The sequence below is a fragment of the Rhyacophila brunnea genome, unplaced genomic scaffold (genome assembly GCF_057557595.1).
Source record: "Rhyacophila brunnea isolate RB1 unplaced genomic scaffold, BYU_Rbru_1.0 scaffold_14, whole genome shotgun sequence".
NCBI classification, from domain to species: Eukaryota; Metazoa; Arthropoda; class Insecta; order Trichoptera; family Rhyacophilidae; genus Rhyacophila; species Rhyacophila brunnea.
In genome coordinates, this window is record NW_028232796.1 from 21,886,882 (window position 1) to 21,904,415 (window position 17,534).

At 38.0% G+C, this 17,534-nt stretch overlaps 1 long non-coding RNA gene across 1 annotated transcript; it reads right to left on the reverse strand.

Moving 5' to 3' along the window:
- Positions 1-282: 282 nt before the first annotated feature.
- On the reverse strand, positions 283-3,317 carry LOC147075713 (uncharacterized). Its single transcript, XR_015069922.1, has 3 exons — positions 2,500-3,317; positions 1,734-2,197; positions 283-1,431 (listed from the first exon to the last, which is right to left on the reverse strand). It is a non-coding gene; the product is annotated as an uncharacterized LOC147075713 (long non-coding RNA).
- Positions 3,318-17,534: the final 14,217 nt, after the last annotated feature.

The following is a 17,534-nucleotide window of genomic DNA, read 5'->3' on the forward strand; positions in this document are numbered from 1 at the left end:
CCGCGACACCACGTCTGCAGCCCAAGCAACAAGTAGCCCAGCTCGCCAAATCGCAAATACGATAAAAATAAACCTGCCTTGACAAAATACACCGTGCGTTTCTGTCCCCCACCCCCGCTTCTTGGCCATGACATTATCACGGTCTGTCATCTCCGCCTAAGAGCGAAGAAGGCCGGTGATATAACTACATAATAGAAAAGTTATAAATTAAATTTTGATGTTTTGAATGGTAAATGATGATGTAAAAATGAAATATAAATAAAACATTTTGATATTATGTATTGAAATTATAACTTTTATTTTAAAACACAAAAACACATTTTTTTTTCAATGAGATGGGTGAACCTGATAGGATGATATGAGATTATTTACGTTCGGCTCCATGATTGTGAGTAACATTCGTAAGTTTTCACGAGCACTAATTTCCAGTCAGCTTCTTTTTTTCATTATGACGTTCATAACTGCACTAAATCCACGTTCTACTAAATAGGGAAGACGGGAAAGCAATTAATAGTCTCTGTACAGTTACCCATAATGCAGAATATAAAATTGGTATCTGTTTTTGTAACCAGAATTTGTGGTATCCTTGTTCAACCGTTGGTTTCAGCTCCTCATTTGTGGGTAATTCAATAAATTTCTCCTGTATTAGTATGGATTCATCTGAGTTTGTAGTTCTGCTTGCAAAAGGGTCCAACACCCAACCTGGGATAACCAAGTAGCCAAGTGAAGAATGTCTTCAAATCTTTGTGCTGGGGTCAGAATGAAGAGGCGTTAAGTAATAAGCTAGCAAATCATCATCTCGGTTTTGCAATCTTGAAAGATTTGGAAACTGAGAGCATTCTCCTCTCCCCATGTTTTGTTTGTATAGATTTTTTTTGCAATAAACGCAGGTATTATACTTTTAGTTTTGACTAAATTTAATTGATCACCCTGTAGCTTCAAATTATTAATTTCATTTAATTTGGCAAATAAATCAGTATTGGCTGTCATTTTTTGAAATGATTAAATTGAGCCACATATCATTGTATATTTACTTTCCAGGAATTCTAACACTGAATAAAAGAGTGAATAAAATCGATCCAAACATGCACTTTTAGATAACCAACGAACTGCTATTTATTTTAACTTTCATAATAATGAAAATGTGTTACGAATATTATTTTATATTAAACCTTTAGCGGACTCCCCGACGTTGTCGATGTACCCCCAAATTTGTGGTTTGTAGGAACCACTACTCTAAACTGTCAGGTGTGTTGAATGACACCAGAAATGCCTATATCAGCTGATACAATATGAATGAAAATATGAGTACAGACCTACAAACTTATCTAAAGAATGGATGGGGGAGTCACTCTTGAAAACTACCCAATCAAGACTCGCAACTGGACAGAATCTGACATTTTCCAAATTTCAAAATGGTGTCCAATGGGTCTATTCTATGCTTATCGACCGCTAAAGTGATAAAGTGAAAAATATTATCAAACTTAGGGTAGGTTTGTATCAAAATATTAGCACTTATTGTAACAATTACACGAAGCCGGTTTTTATTGTTGCAATAAGTGCTATATTTTAACAGCACCTATCTTGCTGCTGTTAAAATATCGCACTTATTGCAACAATAAAAACCGGCTTCGTGTAATTGTTACAATAAGTGCTAATATTTTGATACAAACCTACCCTAAGTTTGATACTATTTATCAATTTAGTGTTCGATAAGTATAGAATAGACCCACATATGGTAGTTCATAGTTCCATTTTTGACCGTTCTTTAGATAAGTTTGTAGGACTGTACAGCTAATATGCATGTCAAAATAATGCTTCAGCATATTTTACACCAGCGATTTCCAAACAGGGAGGCGCGAAAAGTTTCACACAATTAATGTAGCCACAGGTTTAGTTTGCAAATGCTTATTTTATAAAACGGCCGCTAGATATAAAATACATAAAACAGTCCTATAAAAGGTTTTTTGCAAACCTGTCTGAAAATATGGAAACTAATTTTATAATACCTCACTTCTATAGCGTATTGTGAAGCGTGCTGGCTACCTTGTGAAAAAATTAAATAAAAGGGTCAAAACAAAATGTTGAAATTTGAGCCAAATTTGTTGAGGAATGAATACTTGTCTATTTGGTTGAAATTTAGCTAGCTCAGTTATGTGCGTCCGGAGTGGTGTTAAAATTAGTCTTCTCAGTGGGTCTATTCTATGCTTATCGACCGCTAAAGTGATAAAGTGAAAAATATTATCAAACTTAGGGTAGGTTTGTATCAAAATATTAGCACTTATTGTAACAATTACACGAAGCCGGTTTTTATTGTTGCAATAAGTGCTATATTTTAACAGCACCTATCTTGCTGCTGTTAAAATATCGCACTTATTGCAACAATAAAAACCGGCTTCGTGTAATTGTTACAATAAGTGCTAATATTTTGATACAAACCTACCCTAAGTTTGATACTATTTATCAATTTAGTGTTCGATAAGTATAGAATAGACCCACAGGAGTGGTATAAATGATGTCCCTTGGTGTTATATCATTGACGTTTATTTGCATATATAATTTTTACAAAGTTACAATCGTTTTATGATACTATTTCGTAATTAAATTTTTCAAGTGAGTAGCTCAGAGCTTTTCAGTTATCAAATTCGACTCTAACTGCCTCGCTACAGGGTTCTCTTTCAAAATTCTTCCGAACCCACGCCGACTCACGAAAGAACTCCCGTGATTGGCCAAATCCGATCAGATCTTTTGATTTAGCGAATCACGAGGTAGACTTCAGCGCCGGCGCGCGACGAGTTCAGCATTGCGTAATGCACGGCCGAATTATAATATTTGAATTCTTATTACTAGTACATTTTGTTATTTAGTCTTAAAATTATCGCTTTCGTCTATCATCATTTACACTTTAAGATTTATCTTTATTGCACCTCCGCCCAGTATGTGATTTTCACACACCGGACGAAGGCCTTTACCTATGAATAAGACATTTAAGTAGTTGAGCAAGGAATCAGATTACGTGTTTTATGAAGCCGTTTCTAGAGGTTAGGGTTACATTTCGGCTTATAATTGCTAAGTGATTATTTCACACCTGGAGAAGCTCGTGTGTAACAGAGATGTATCAACGCTCTCCAAACCAAACCCGCCCCACACAACACTCGGTCTTAATCGAGCGTATCACGAGGCACTACGTTTTGATGTAAAGCATCGGTTCAGTTGTTTACACCTGGTTGTCCCACGCTCAAAGTGAGCTTTCACTGTGTTTACTGATTTTAATCTAATGCAAAGTGCCGGGGAGAGAAAATGCACAGGGAACTGACAAAAAAGAAAATGAATTTAAAATATGTATAACAAAAAAAATATGTTAATCAAACGAAAAGCAAAATTTATGTGAAGAGATCTTCACGCCCACAGTAAGACACCGTACATTTTTTAAATACAAGATAATTGGCCTTTGTGGCGACCAGGTCGGACGGCCCAACGGCTGGTTGGACTGACTTGAACACCTCAAATTAAGTCATACGGAATATTAAATATCCAGATTTTTTTAGCTTCCTGCACAATTTGTAAAAAGTTACTTACGGGATATTAACATTAGGCCACCGATGTCTTCTATCTTACTCTAACGCATATTGCTGAGTTATACACGTGTGCCTCAGTGTGTGGCACAGCTTCAAGGGTTCCGTCGCTGTAGCCGGCCCTCCCTCAACCTGCAGCGGTGCTACAGGAGCAACCTACGTGCTGCAGGTCTGACATGGCGGGAGGCGCAAGAGTTGGCGACTGATAGAGGGAAGTGGCGCGAACTTGTGCTAGCCCTATCCCCCAATGTTGGGACGTGACGTTTTGTTCAGGTTGAAATGTTCTTAAATTTTAGATTTTGAAACTACAAAAAATAATCGACATAACTTTGCAATATTATTGACAGATTAATGTAAATTTCTAGTCAACATTTTATGACTCAACAGGACTTCGTGCTAGGGATAACTCGCAATGTTGTTCCAGCCAATGTTTCTTTGAAAACAAAATGCTCAACGTTTTCGAGATGTTTCTGTTATGTGCCGGACAGAACATAGAACTGATGCCTCGGTACTGTAAGAGCTGCGCATCAGTGAAAGAGTGCATGCTTATGTTGTGTCTTGTGTTTCATCGGTCATGCTATTTCGCTGTGGCCCAGAAAGCCTAGAAGGATTATTTCAAGTAATGCGGCTGTTAGAGGGGCAGAGGGCAAACACTGACAAGGTGGAGTGACCGAGTGAAGAAATTCACTATAAACTCGATAGCATCTACCGTAAGGCTTGCAGTGGATAGGGAAAGCTTATTCAGAATATTACAGTACCTTTTCCAGAGTGATGCATCCATGCAAACCTCAGTCATAAGGGTTACAACGATAGAAGATTAAGTCCCACTAATAATAGTAAATGCCAAATAATCCCTCAGTTTGGAGCCTCCCTCACTGATAGACTGTGCATAAGGATACAGGAAGGGTCGAGGTCAATGTCATTCTATAGTGGAACAATTTAATCATTGTTACTACTATTTCCAACTGTTCTTTCTTGAGACCTTACTGCATTTAGCTCTGTGTCCGGTGTCCTCTCCAACTATGTCGTATCTTCTATCAAAACTATTGAACATCACACTTTATGTGGTAGGTATATTGATGGTCTAATGTTAATACCCCGTATCTGATCTATATGACGAAAATGACTTATCGATGTACTAAAAACAACCAAAATACTGCCCATAGACTGAAATTCCCATATCTGTCATACAATAATGTTACAGCCATTTTAGTAATTCCCTGTATCTGGGCATCTATTCTATACACAAGACTGCTTTCAGCCGCTATCTAGGGTAGGTTTGTATCGAAGTATTAGCACTTATTATAGCAATTACAATAAGTACTATGTTTTAACAGCACTTCTTTTGGCTGTGGTAAATTTTAGAGCGAGATAGACAGTTTTGACGGCTTAATTATTGTAATTGTTACAATAAGTGTTAATACTTCGATACAAACCTACCCTAGATAGCTGCCATAGCGACCGAAAGCAGTCTTGTGTATAGAATAGATGCGCTGAACAGAAATAAACCTGTAATAGCCCCGTATCTTGCCTCAAGCTGTCAAGCGTGTTGCATGACATGTGTTGAATTCAGCTTCAAAATGTCACTTTCGAATTATTTAAAAGGTAAAACAGTAAGTAATATACTTTACCACTTTTTACGTTACGGGTATTGGCATGCTATGTAGTTACAAAATGTGTGAACATGTGAAACAGTCGGATACGGGATGTTAAATATTTAGTTTTTTTAAGCTTCCTGCACAATTTGTAAGAAGTCACTCACGGGATATTAATATTAGGCCATTGATATTTATAATATTGCAGTGGCATGTCGCCACTCTTACTTATTTTATGAGTTAATTTCGTACCCTCTAATATTGCAGATTCTTCATTTCAATTGTATTTTTTCTCTCTTTTCATATCTATATAAATGAGGTTATTAGTTTCAAAATTGGTAACATCTCGTTTACATGTCAAATATTATTAGTTGTCACTTTATCAGTTTGATGGAACAATAATTATTAATAGCCAACACCGAATTAGCAAGATCGAATCAGGCACCGTTAAATTTTTTTTTTTCGATAAGCCTAATCGCTTCATGTTAATTGCAGAAATCACCTGGAGGGGTCACTTTGAAATGGTCAAAATAGCCCCAGTACACTCTTTTAATATAATGTACCTAAAAACCCCATCAAAACTGTGTCATTATTTTTATGCGCGTATATCAATGTATAAGTGATGGACAGAAGCCTTTATGATTTTGGTAAATATGGCGCAGATGCCCGCATGAGATTTTATAACTTTCTTTTTAGACCAAATTTAACATAACCTAACCTACCCCAACCTAATCCTAGTTTGAGATAATGATGCATCAAAATGTATGAAAATTTCGAATTTTAAATCAACAATTTAAACAAGAAAAAGATATTCAATATAATTGTCTACATGGAATTAACTGTTTTCGTTAAAAAAAATACATAAAAGCTCATTCAGGCATCTGCGGCACAATTACCATGATTTTAACATAGGTATATAATATAGTATATTCAAGAAAAATCAAATCTTTTACCCACATAGAATTTATGAATTTTACAAGACTGATTTATATTCTATATTTCCCAGGATATTTGAAAAGGAATTGTAGAGGTAGGTCTGTGTGGAGTGACATTATTATGACAGTAAAATAAAAGGTGCTGAGTTGTTTTTTAAATTATTTATTTATGAAAAAAATTACAATACCTAAACAAAACAATAAATAATGCAAAAAGCAGAACTGTAGAAACATAGGTAAAACAGTAATGAAAGACAATAACAATAAACTCAATGGGATTTACACCCTTAAGACATTCTTACATAATTTTCTTGAATCAGTAAAATTACATGGTTATATGAATAAAAAGAATACATAAAAACTTAAATACAGTAGTCCTCGACTTATGCGAATTCACGAACTAGACAAAATTACCAACGAACTGAATATAAAAAAAGAAAAGAGCTACAAGGCAAACAACAGTGTTAAATGTATGATAAATTCTGACTCCGATTAATAATGTGTATACTGTACCAGTTAAATTACTTTTAGAGGAAAGGTGTACAAAATCGCATAGTGTTTAGTTTATTCAGAAAAAGAATATCATAACACGTAATTTATTATAAAAATGGAGCATGACTGTAAAGTAACACTATTTTTTAATAACAAAATATTACATAACTGATGGTAAAAAAAAAGAAATAAAAATGTGAAGCTAAAAACCATTATACCCCACCGAGAGTACAAAATGGCATACCGCAAAAATATTTGTCAAAAATAGAAAAAAGTATAATTTTAAATAAAAATGACATGTTTTACGAAGAACAAACTTCGCAGAATAATATTTTTAAGAGATGAAAAAAGGTTCCTCGAAATAAAACACCAGAGGCCATCACAGAGACTATTGAAAAACACATTAAGTCGTTTCCTGCTTATGAAAGCCATAACTATAAGATATTTTTTCAAAAAATGGGATGAATTTAATTACATAGGTTATGTGGAATGTGCTAAATGCATTTTGTAATCAAAATATGAATTAGATCTAACTTGTATTTCGCTGTGAAGTTGTATGTATCATCAGGGATACATTGCCTGGCAATCAAACTTTTACATTGGAATTTGCCTGTATCCTTGAGTATACAATGCCAAGTTAAGGTATCAAAAATTGGTATAATTTTTTTTTATAATATATGTATAACTATTATTATATTATACTTATTATTATATACTTATATATTTCGTGTTTATTGGCGATCATCAAGAACTCAACGAATTATAACAATAGTACCTATACTAGGAGCTGATTCTGATATTGAAAGTGATACAAGTGATGACGAACCTACCACTCCCCTTGCTTACCTATCCCCTACCGAGATGCCCAAGAAATTTTGAGTTTGCAACTGAAACTATCAATAATTCAGCAGTTGCTCAAGAAATTACAGTTATTGCTGACAATTCCAACCTTGTAATAGTTCAGGAATCGAGAACAACAACTTCACCAGCCAAAAGAACTGCAACAAGTACAGCTCGTGAAAGGCGTTCTGTAAAACGTGCTGAGAAAATGAACTTTTCATGGGCCGATTACCACTTCCAATCAAAAGTAGATGTTAATAAAAATAGTTTTACCATGCCAGACGATATAAAAACACCTCTGGAATATTTTCAATTGTTTTTCACAGAAAATATTTATGATACTATAGTAGCAAATACTAACTTGTATTTGACACAAATTTCCGGTACTTAAATACAAATGTGTTGGAAATTAGAGACTTCTTGGCTGTGGAACTATACATGGGGATTGTAAAGCTACCTGCTTACACGGATTACTGGTCCCAAGATATGAGGTATGATAAAATAGCCAATATAATGCCACTTAAACGTTATCAGACTTTACGACGGTTCGTTCACTTTATGAACAACGAAAAAGTCGATTTGAGCAATAGATATTGTAAAGTAAGACCCTTACTAACAATTATATGACATAATTGTTTGTCAATAGAAAAGGAGACCAAGTATTCGATAGACGAAATGATGATACCCTACAAAGTAACAAGGGCAGGTTCACGACGCCAATATGTAACAAAACAAGCCAAAAAAATGAGGATTCAAAATGTTTGTTAGATCAGGGGTGTCAGGAATAGTATACGATTTTATTTTATATGGGGGGGAAACAACATTTATGGACTTTCAATTGTCTGACTATGAACAAAGTCTTGGAATGGGAGCAAAACAATACCAGATCCTGCGTGTTCGGTGGTATTTTTTGACAATCTTTTTACATCTTTCGAGCTGATGCATCATTAAACGTAATGAGTTTGGAATTTTGAGCTTGGGCACAATGCGTCGGAATCGATTACGAGGGTCCGCTATGCTGAGACTCAAAAACAGTACTCGGCGGCCCCATTCCTCGTTGAGTTAGGGCTCAACGATGAATTACGCCCCTACGATCGGTCATCGCAGACCATTCATCTGATGGAACGTACGATCGCCGGCCTCCAAAATGCGATTTTACACTTGTTTTGTTATGTTTATGTCTAATGACAGAAGTTTTTTTATGCGATTGACTAGCAATCGTATCATTGTGATCAAAATTGTGACACTTTAAATCAAAAACAAAAACAGCACTACATTCACTGCAAATAAAGTTTCGTGGAAAATGCTTTACCCTTCTCAACATAATTCGTACATCTTTTGGTATATTCCGTAATAGGGTATCACATCTTCCCAGGATTTATCTGTATTCGTAGATTCCATGGGATCATTTTGATTATTACACTGTACAGTCATTATGACGTTTGAAGTGTGAGTTTTGCTACCCAATGATTCCTCGTCGACACTGTGACATCCTGAGAAATGCTGCTCAGTTTTTACTTTGGATTGACTAGCAATCGTAACACCGTGGATAATCTTGTGGCTGCTTAGACCTTTAATGGACCCAAAAACTGCGCTACATTCCCTGCAAATAAAGTTACGTGAGAAATGTTTCAACCTACTTAACATAATCCCAATATCTTTTGGTATATTAAGTAATAGAATTTCCTGTTTGATATTCTGTACGTCTATAGTTATCTCCGAGTGAAGCACTATTTCATTCCGTTTTTCATCGGATGTAGATTCCAAAGGTTTGGCGTTATCGTTTTTAATCACTGTGATGTCTGAAGTGTGAGTTTAGACCTTTAATGGACCCAAAAACTGCGCTACATTCCCTGCAAATAAAGTTACGTGAGAAATGTTTCAACCTACTTAACATAATCCCAATATCTTTTGGTATATTACGTAATAGAATTTCCTTTTTGATATTCTGTACGTCTATAGTTATCTCCGAGTGAAGCACTATGTCATTCCGTTTTTCATCGGATGTAGATTCCAAAGGTTTGGCGTTATCGTTTTTAATCACTGTGATGTCTGAAGTGTGAGTTTGATCCAATTTACCTCCATATATTGCCCACCTAAAAAAAATCCCACTCCCCAAGAATTCCACGACCTACTAGACCCACTCTTTCCCACATCAATAATAGCAGGGGACTTCAACGCCAAGCACCGGTTATGGAACTGCCCGCGCAGCGACTATAGAGGCAATAAAATCTTTCAGTTCACTCAGGACACCCAATCAATCGTAGTGGCTCCCTCAGAGACCACCATACGTACAATCTGGCAACCTTTCAACGTCCTGGACTTCGCTATCCTCAGGAACACTAGCTACATTCCAATTATCCGAGCACTAGACGAGCTTAACTCAGGCCACAAACCCGTACTACTGTACCTGGGAGACCCAGTAGACCCTTTTGCCACACTGCCCGACTCCACCAGATACAAAGTATCATGGGAAGATTTCGGTGCTTATATGGAGGAACATCTCACACCCCGCACAGTTCTCACAAACGAAATAGAAATAGACACCGCAATAGCCGATCTAACGACTACTATACAGGAGGCTCTTAACCCTTTATAGGGCAAAGGCCGAAAACGGTTTATTTATCGACCACCTCATTTATGAGCTATAAGTCATACACTAAATATGGAAATATCAACCTTAGTGCGTCAAGACGTTGTCGAGAACGCTCTCTAGCTATGAAATAAACCATCTAATATGAAGTGTATGTCAATCGCTCGCAAAACACTATTTCGACGATTGGTCGATGTATCAGCCATTGCGCGTTTACGGTCGCGACTCGACGAATTCGCGAGTGACACTTGACTTTGCAAGTCATTTTGTTCCCATTTATATTATGTGTTGTGAAAAAAGGTATGTACATAAGTATTTAATGTGGATTTATTTATCGATTTACATTATATTTTTTACAAATAGATTGTGATAGAGTACTTGTTTCATCATTCTATTGCCAAGCTAGAAGTACATAACCTCAAATTTGCAATTCGCACAGCTGACTTCTAGAATTATTTTAAAAATAAAAAAGCGGCTTAGGCAGCTGTGTATAGTTATGTTTTATTGTGAATATAGTATAATATCATAAATATATTTTAGTTTTACTCAAAATATTTGGGATCGGAAAAGTTTTCAAAATATCCGCGAAAAAATGGTGTTTATTTGTTGGTTGTGACATCAATTGAATGCTAAAGTACTAAATTACTATCAATATCGCAACTTTCATAGGTTTGTATTGTATTATATATGACTGTAGAAGTAACATCATTATCAGCTGGGGTCTATCCACTGCTGGATGAAGACCCCCCCCCCCATCATACTCCACTTTTCTCGGTCATTTCGTAATATGGTAATGTTTTAGGTCGGTAGGTACTGTTACGATAATATGTTTTATTTTTGTTTCAGTTCATGAGTAAATCTAAGAAAAAGAGCTGTCGATGTGCTTATTGTAGTATGGCTAGAGAGTCAAAACGCATATCTTATTTTTGTAAGCAATGTAACGTACCGCTTTGCATACTACGTTTTGAAAAGTATTACGTAAATGGGTGTAAAAAAATAAAAAATGAATTGTAACTTTTCTTATGATTAAATAAATAATATGTACAACCATTATTTATTTGTTTTATTTGAAAAAAATATATCAAAAAATCAAAAAAAAAAACACCTGAATGGGCACTGGTTGATAAAAAAACCATCATAAATTATAGTTTTTCCAAATTTCTGATAGATATTTTTTATTTTCATATTGCAATTGTCTTAAGATATTAAATATCTGATGCAAAATGATAGAGATCGGTTTGAAATGAAGAAAAAAATGCTTTGCCCTATAAAGGGTTAAAGCAGCCTCAACCCCTATTAGCCCAGACCTCAAACACAGACTCGACTTACCAAAACCGATTAGACTCCTCATAACGGAGAGAAATAGAACTAGAAAACTCGGTCAGGACACGGGCGATCCTGCTGTCATCTCTAAAGCCAAAGAGCTGAAGAAGAAAGTCAGAAAAGAGATCAGACGCTTTTCCGAGGAAACTTGGGTAAAAAAACTAGAAGACTTAGTGAAGGGCAGCCACCCTTACTGGTCACTAACTAAAATCCTGCGGGTCAAAAAATGTCCCATTACGCCACTAGACGGCCCAAGAGGCCCAGTCTATTCTACCCAAGACAAGTGCGAACTGTTTGCGGACAGTATAGAAGACCAATTCACTCCAAACCCGATAGCAGACTCAGACTCGGATTCAGATTCATACTCAGACACAGATTCAGACTCAGACACTCATCTCAGAGATAAAAGAAGACACATAAAATCAATCAACAGAGAAGCCAGAGCCATAGTCAATGCCACACCTAGTCCTCCACCGTCACCAATGGTAGCCGTCACAATAGACGAAACCGAATTCTTAATTAAGCGACTTAGAAACCGCAAAGCTCCTGGCATAGATGGGATAAGTAACCTTACCCTCAAAAAGCTCACAGACACTGGCGTAGAGTACCTAACCAACATACTCAACGCCTGCTTAGAACAGCAGTACTTCCCTGACACATGGAAAAATGCTGATATTATCCTCTTGCCAAAACCTGGCAAGAACTTAAAGCTCCCTCAGAACCACAGGCCAATTAGTTTACTCCCCACGATGAGTAAAATTCTAGAAAGAGCCATAAAATCAAGACTTCAATTCACCATAGATGAGAAAAAACTCATACCAGACGAACAGCATGGTTATAGAAAAGGCCACTCCACGAACCACCAGCTGTTACGTACCACAGAGTACATCAAAGATGCACTCAACCATCGACAATTCACCACAGGACTGTTCCTAGACATAGCGAAGGCCTTCGACAAGGTATGGATCGAGGGATTGATCGTCAAAACTCTCCAGAGCAGAAATAGAACTGCCGATGATCAAGATCCTAAACTCCTTCCTAACCAGAAGATAATTTTCAATTAAATACCACGGAATCAAATCTTCCACCAGACTCACCAAAGCTGGAGTCCCCCAAGGATCGGTACTAGCCCCCATCCTATATAATCTATACACTAGAGACATACCTATCCCAACCAACTCCTCCGCAAGATCCTGCATAGTCGCACAATACGCAGACGACACCGCCATCTAGCCAGATCTATTCAACTCAACCAGGCACTAAATTAGTACAACTAGCAGCTAACGAAATAGTTAAATGGTGCGACAAGTGGCGCATCAAATTAAATGCCAGCAAAAGCGAGGCAATCATTTTCAGACATAGATGCGATAGACTCCGCAAACACAGAAATCAACTCGTCATGAGCAAAAAATTAATCCCGTGGTCAACCACGGTCAAATATTTAGGACTACATTTAGATAAGAATCTTACATTCTTCAAACACGTCAACGCAAAAGACAGAGAAGCTAGAATAGTAAAAGCCAGACTAAATCCAATGCTAGGTAGGCGCAGCAAAGTCTCTATGAGAGGCAAACTGCTATTACATACAGCGATAATCAGACCAATCATGACATACGCGTGCCCCATATGGGCACACGGCAGCACAAATCTCATCAAGAAGCTGCAATTAGTACAAAATGTAGTCTTAAGATAGATCACAGGCGCTCCGAACTACGTCCGCAACACTATACTACATAGAGACCTAGAAATGGAAACGCTAGAAGAGCACATTGGAAAGCTAGCCACAAAATTCTACGCGTCAATGGATAACCATCCAAACGCATCAATCAAAAATCTTAATGACTACGATGAAAATACCATCATGGACCATGACAGACCCAGATCCTTCCTTAGGAGAATAAAGGCAGGATCCAACAAACACAAACAACTACGACCTAGGAAAAAATAACAAACCTAAACTGCCACCTTTGATTACAGATCCAAAGCTGCCCCTCTCTGTTCACAGTCTCATGCTGCCGCGACCCGCCTACCAAAATCCGCCCTCAAAACTCTGAGTCGAGCGATAAACGGTTGCAACAGCTCACATAGACGGAAGACTGGAGGAAAGCGGCCTAGGACCCGTGAAAGATGGCAACTCTCACGAACCTATAGACCTAATAAACACTAACCTGTTCTTTTTGAAAATAAAGTTTACAGATCAAACTCACAGCGGCAGGGTTTTTGGCCGAGAGTGTCTCACAAACACTTCCGGAGTTTTTCACCCCACCGCGGCTCAAATTTTGATGAGCAAACGGGCTTAATATGTCACGATACGTATGGTTATCGTTCCTTTCTTCTTTCATCGGACTGCTTGGAGTGGTGTGGTGTACGCTTTGGGACTAGCATGACAGGCCTTTTGAAATGGCGTGCTGGCGAGCCTGCCAAAACTGGCAGGACGAAGAGCTGACACGGCGGACTCTAAATGATGAACTCCGCCCCGTGCATGATTCCTCGATGTCCGAAATGGCGCCCCGATGCTACACTCAAACTCCTCCTCCTCTGACGTCTTCAAACGAGATGGCAAATCGCCGGAGGCTTTTTGCGGCTGGTGATCGGCGGGCGGGTGAATAGTGCGGACAGGGATAGCGGTGGTCCGGGCGGCGGCTCGAGTGCGAATGTCTAAAGGAACTATATCTATATTTAGTTGAGAACTTTCTCTTTTTAACTAAAATCAATATTAAAACAACACCCCTTGCTATAGAGGATCTAAAAACCTCACCCGAGTCTCCTCAAGACCCGAATAGGCCTCTTCAAGACCCAAAAATAAACGGGTCTCCTCAAGACCCGGAGTAAAATCACACACGTAAACTCAGAGAAACCTTCACCAGCGACCAAAAAATAGAGACGAAGGGGATAATGCTTAACGTATGTGAGTCCCATAACCATCAAGGATGATCCAAAGTCAAGTCAAGAAGTGTGAGTTTAGACCTTTAATGGACCCAAAAACTGCGCTACATTCCCTGCAAATAAAGTTACGTGAGAAATGTTTCAACCTACTTAACATAATCCCAATATCTTTTGGTATATTACGTAATAGAATTTCCTGTTTGATATTCTGTACGTCTATAGTTATCTCCGAGTGAAGCACTATTTCATTCCGTTTTTCATCGGATGTAGATTCCAAAGGTTTGACGTTATCGTTTTTAATCACTGTGATGTCTGAAGTGTGAGTTTAGACCTTTAATGGACCCAAAAACTGCGCTACATTCCCTGCAAATAAAGTTACGTGAGAAATGTTTCAACCTACTTAACATAATCCCAATATCTTTTGGTATATTACGTAATAGAATTTCCTGTTTGATATTCTGTACGTCTATAGTTATCTCCGAGTGAAGCACTATGTCATTCCGTTTTTCATCGGATGTAGATTCCAAAGGTTTGGCGTTATCGTTTTTAATCGCTGTGATGTCTGAAGTGTGAGTTTAGACCTTTAATGGACCCAAAAACTGCGCTACATTCCCTGCAAATAAAGTTACGTGAGAAATGTTTCACTGTTCTTAACATAAGCCCCCCTGGTGGAGTAGTTGGAGACCTAACCATTTTGGTCTGACCTCAATAGCCAAATCTACCACTGGACATACGACAGTTGCCCCTTGACAAGGCTAAACATGATTAAATATGTAAATGAGTCCCACAGTTTGCCTTGCCAGGTCCCACCACCTCTCAAGGTGAACTGTGGAGGAGAAAAGTCGGTCACAGACCATGTATATATAGGTAATGAGGTAATGTAATTAAAATTTCAAGTAAATTCATGTTAGGTAAAGGGTTAATTAAAATAGATTAAACATACGAGTATGATATAATTGGTAATGTAATTTGTAATATAATAGGTAAATGTAATATAATATGCAATGGGTTGGATAAATAATAAAGTGGGATATATGGATGGGCGTTAATTGTATATGGTAATTAAGGTAATATTAATATTAATCATATGTAATTCGATATCACTATGTGTTGCACACATACGGTGTAATAATTATAAACATATGCTCATAACCTGTTGCGATTTGCACATTATGTGCAATCACAAAGTCTGAGCAACCCATAGGCAACCGTTGATCCGATTTTAATCATGATCCAGACTGATTTTAATCACAATCAGATCCGATAATAAATCCGCGAGATAGTCTCCGAGAGCGGCGTTCCCATTCATATGATAGGGAACCTTTTCCGCTCACACATATGACGGCGTCTCTGTCACGTGTGCCCAGAATGGATTTCGAAGACAGCAGAATGTATCGAACGATGGAGAACCTCTCTCGCTCGCACGTATGACGGCATCACTGTCATGCGCGCCAAGCGGCGGATCCGCGGTTGATCCGTCTTTCATGTAGATCGAGTGCCCGAATAAGGCACGAGAAATCCTTGATTGATGGAATATGAGCGTATGCAAAGCAATTATTGATACCTATATGTCTGGCTGATAGAATGACATCCGTCAACCGGATATAAACGTGTAACATATGGCGGTATCGGTGTTCGTAGGCATAAGGGTAGAAAAGGTTGCACGACGGGTACATTTGTAAAATCATATTGATCAACTTTCCCGGTTGATAATTATAATACTTTTATTCGATAGGGGGGTTCATAACCTACAGATTGTATATTCGGAGGCCGACGTTCGGGGAGTACCCAGACCGTCAGAGGTCTGTAAAAACGACCCTCTGCCGGGAGCCCGCCGAAGGATTGGTATGCGCTATTGCAGGCCTGGTGCCGCAGATATTCCAATTTGACCACTGGAATACGACGCCTTATCATCCAGGCAAGCTCAGAAGCATTCTCGCTTTCGGGTGGGAGATACCTACACGCCGCCTTACGCCGCCACCTCTGTAACCGCTCTCCCTCAGCCATGAGATACTCTACTGTACGTGGTTAACCCTTAACCAAGAAAACAATGCTACTTGACATTACACTTCACTGTACCGAGAGGTACCTATTATATGTACGTAACGTAATTTTTGGGCCGACAGTATCGAGACGCCACTTGGCGCGTAACGCCTGATATGATTTATTTTGTCGTATCTTGTTGATGAAAAATTTGGCAAACGATTTTTGCGCAATTTTCATAATGAAACGGTTATGCAAATTCTGCATCCCTAAACGCCGGACAAAGTAATGCAATCACCCCATATCGAATAAAAGGGCCGGATTTTAAAATCCGATATCCAGTCTTTTTGCGTCTTCAGAGCCTGTCCCTGCGACACTCTGGAGAGTGATTTTCTCGCTATTTCTCCATACAAGAGCTTCAAGTCGCGCGCTGTGGATTCTGCCGGTCAGAATCACCACCCCCTTTGAGGCACCCGTCGTGGCGCAAATATCTCTTGGTATATTATATACCTATTGGTGGGGGGGCGATACCTAATCGTCGCTGAATACCTATCTGTCACTTTGACAGTTAGCGATCGCGTATAGTATTGACAGTAAAGTTGTCTTTGACTTTCGGAAATTTTTGGACCTGGCTCCCAACCTTTCGCTTCAGTGCCCCGTGACTCGTGCGACCTCATCTACGAAATTAATTAATAATAATTAAACTAATTTTATTTAATTAATAATAATCAAATTTATTTTATTAATTGTGAATTTCGGAATTTAAATAAATTGAACTTTTTATAACTTTTTGTGAACTTCGGATTTTAAATAAATTGAACTTTTTATAACTTTTCATGAATTTCGGAAGTTGAATAAATTGAACTTTAATTATGGTGATTTTGTTTATTGACGATTTTGACTTTTTAATTAATGTGACTTTAACCATAAAACTATAATATGTGATGTCGTAAGACTAAACTAATAAAAGAGACATACATGAGTTCTGAAAGTTTCCATTGAGTTTCTATTGACTTTAATATTGTGACTTCTTGGTTACTCCACATCCATGAGACCACTGCCTGTTCCTCCACAGCTGATGAACCTCCACTTCCAACTCCAGAGCTAGCCCAGGAATTCGGAGGCCCCTCACTAAGCCATTAAGACCCTGAGGATATGTCAAGTTGGCGCCACAACTCCAGGCTTGGAAAACACATGGTTTTCCCGAAAACACACCCTTCTCAGCTCTAAAATATAGTCTTCCGAATTAATTAAAAGTGGAAAAGTTAATGAGGACGAGATCGCATACTAGGAACCAGTCAATACCTATAGA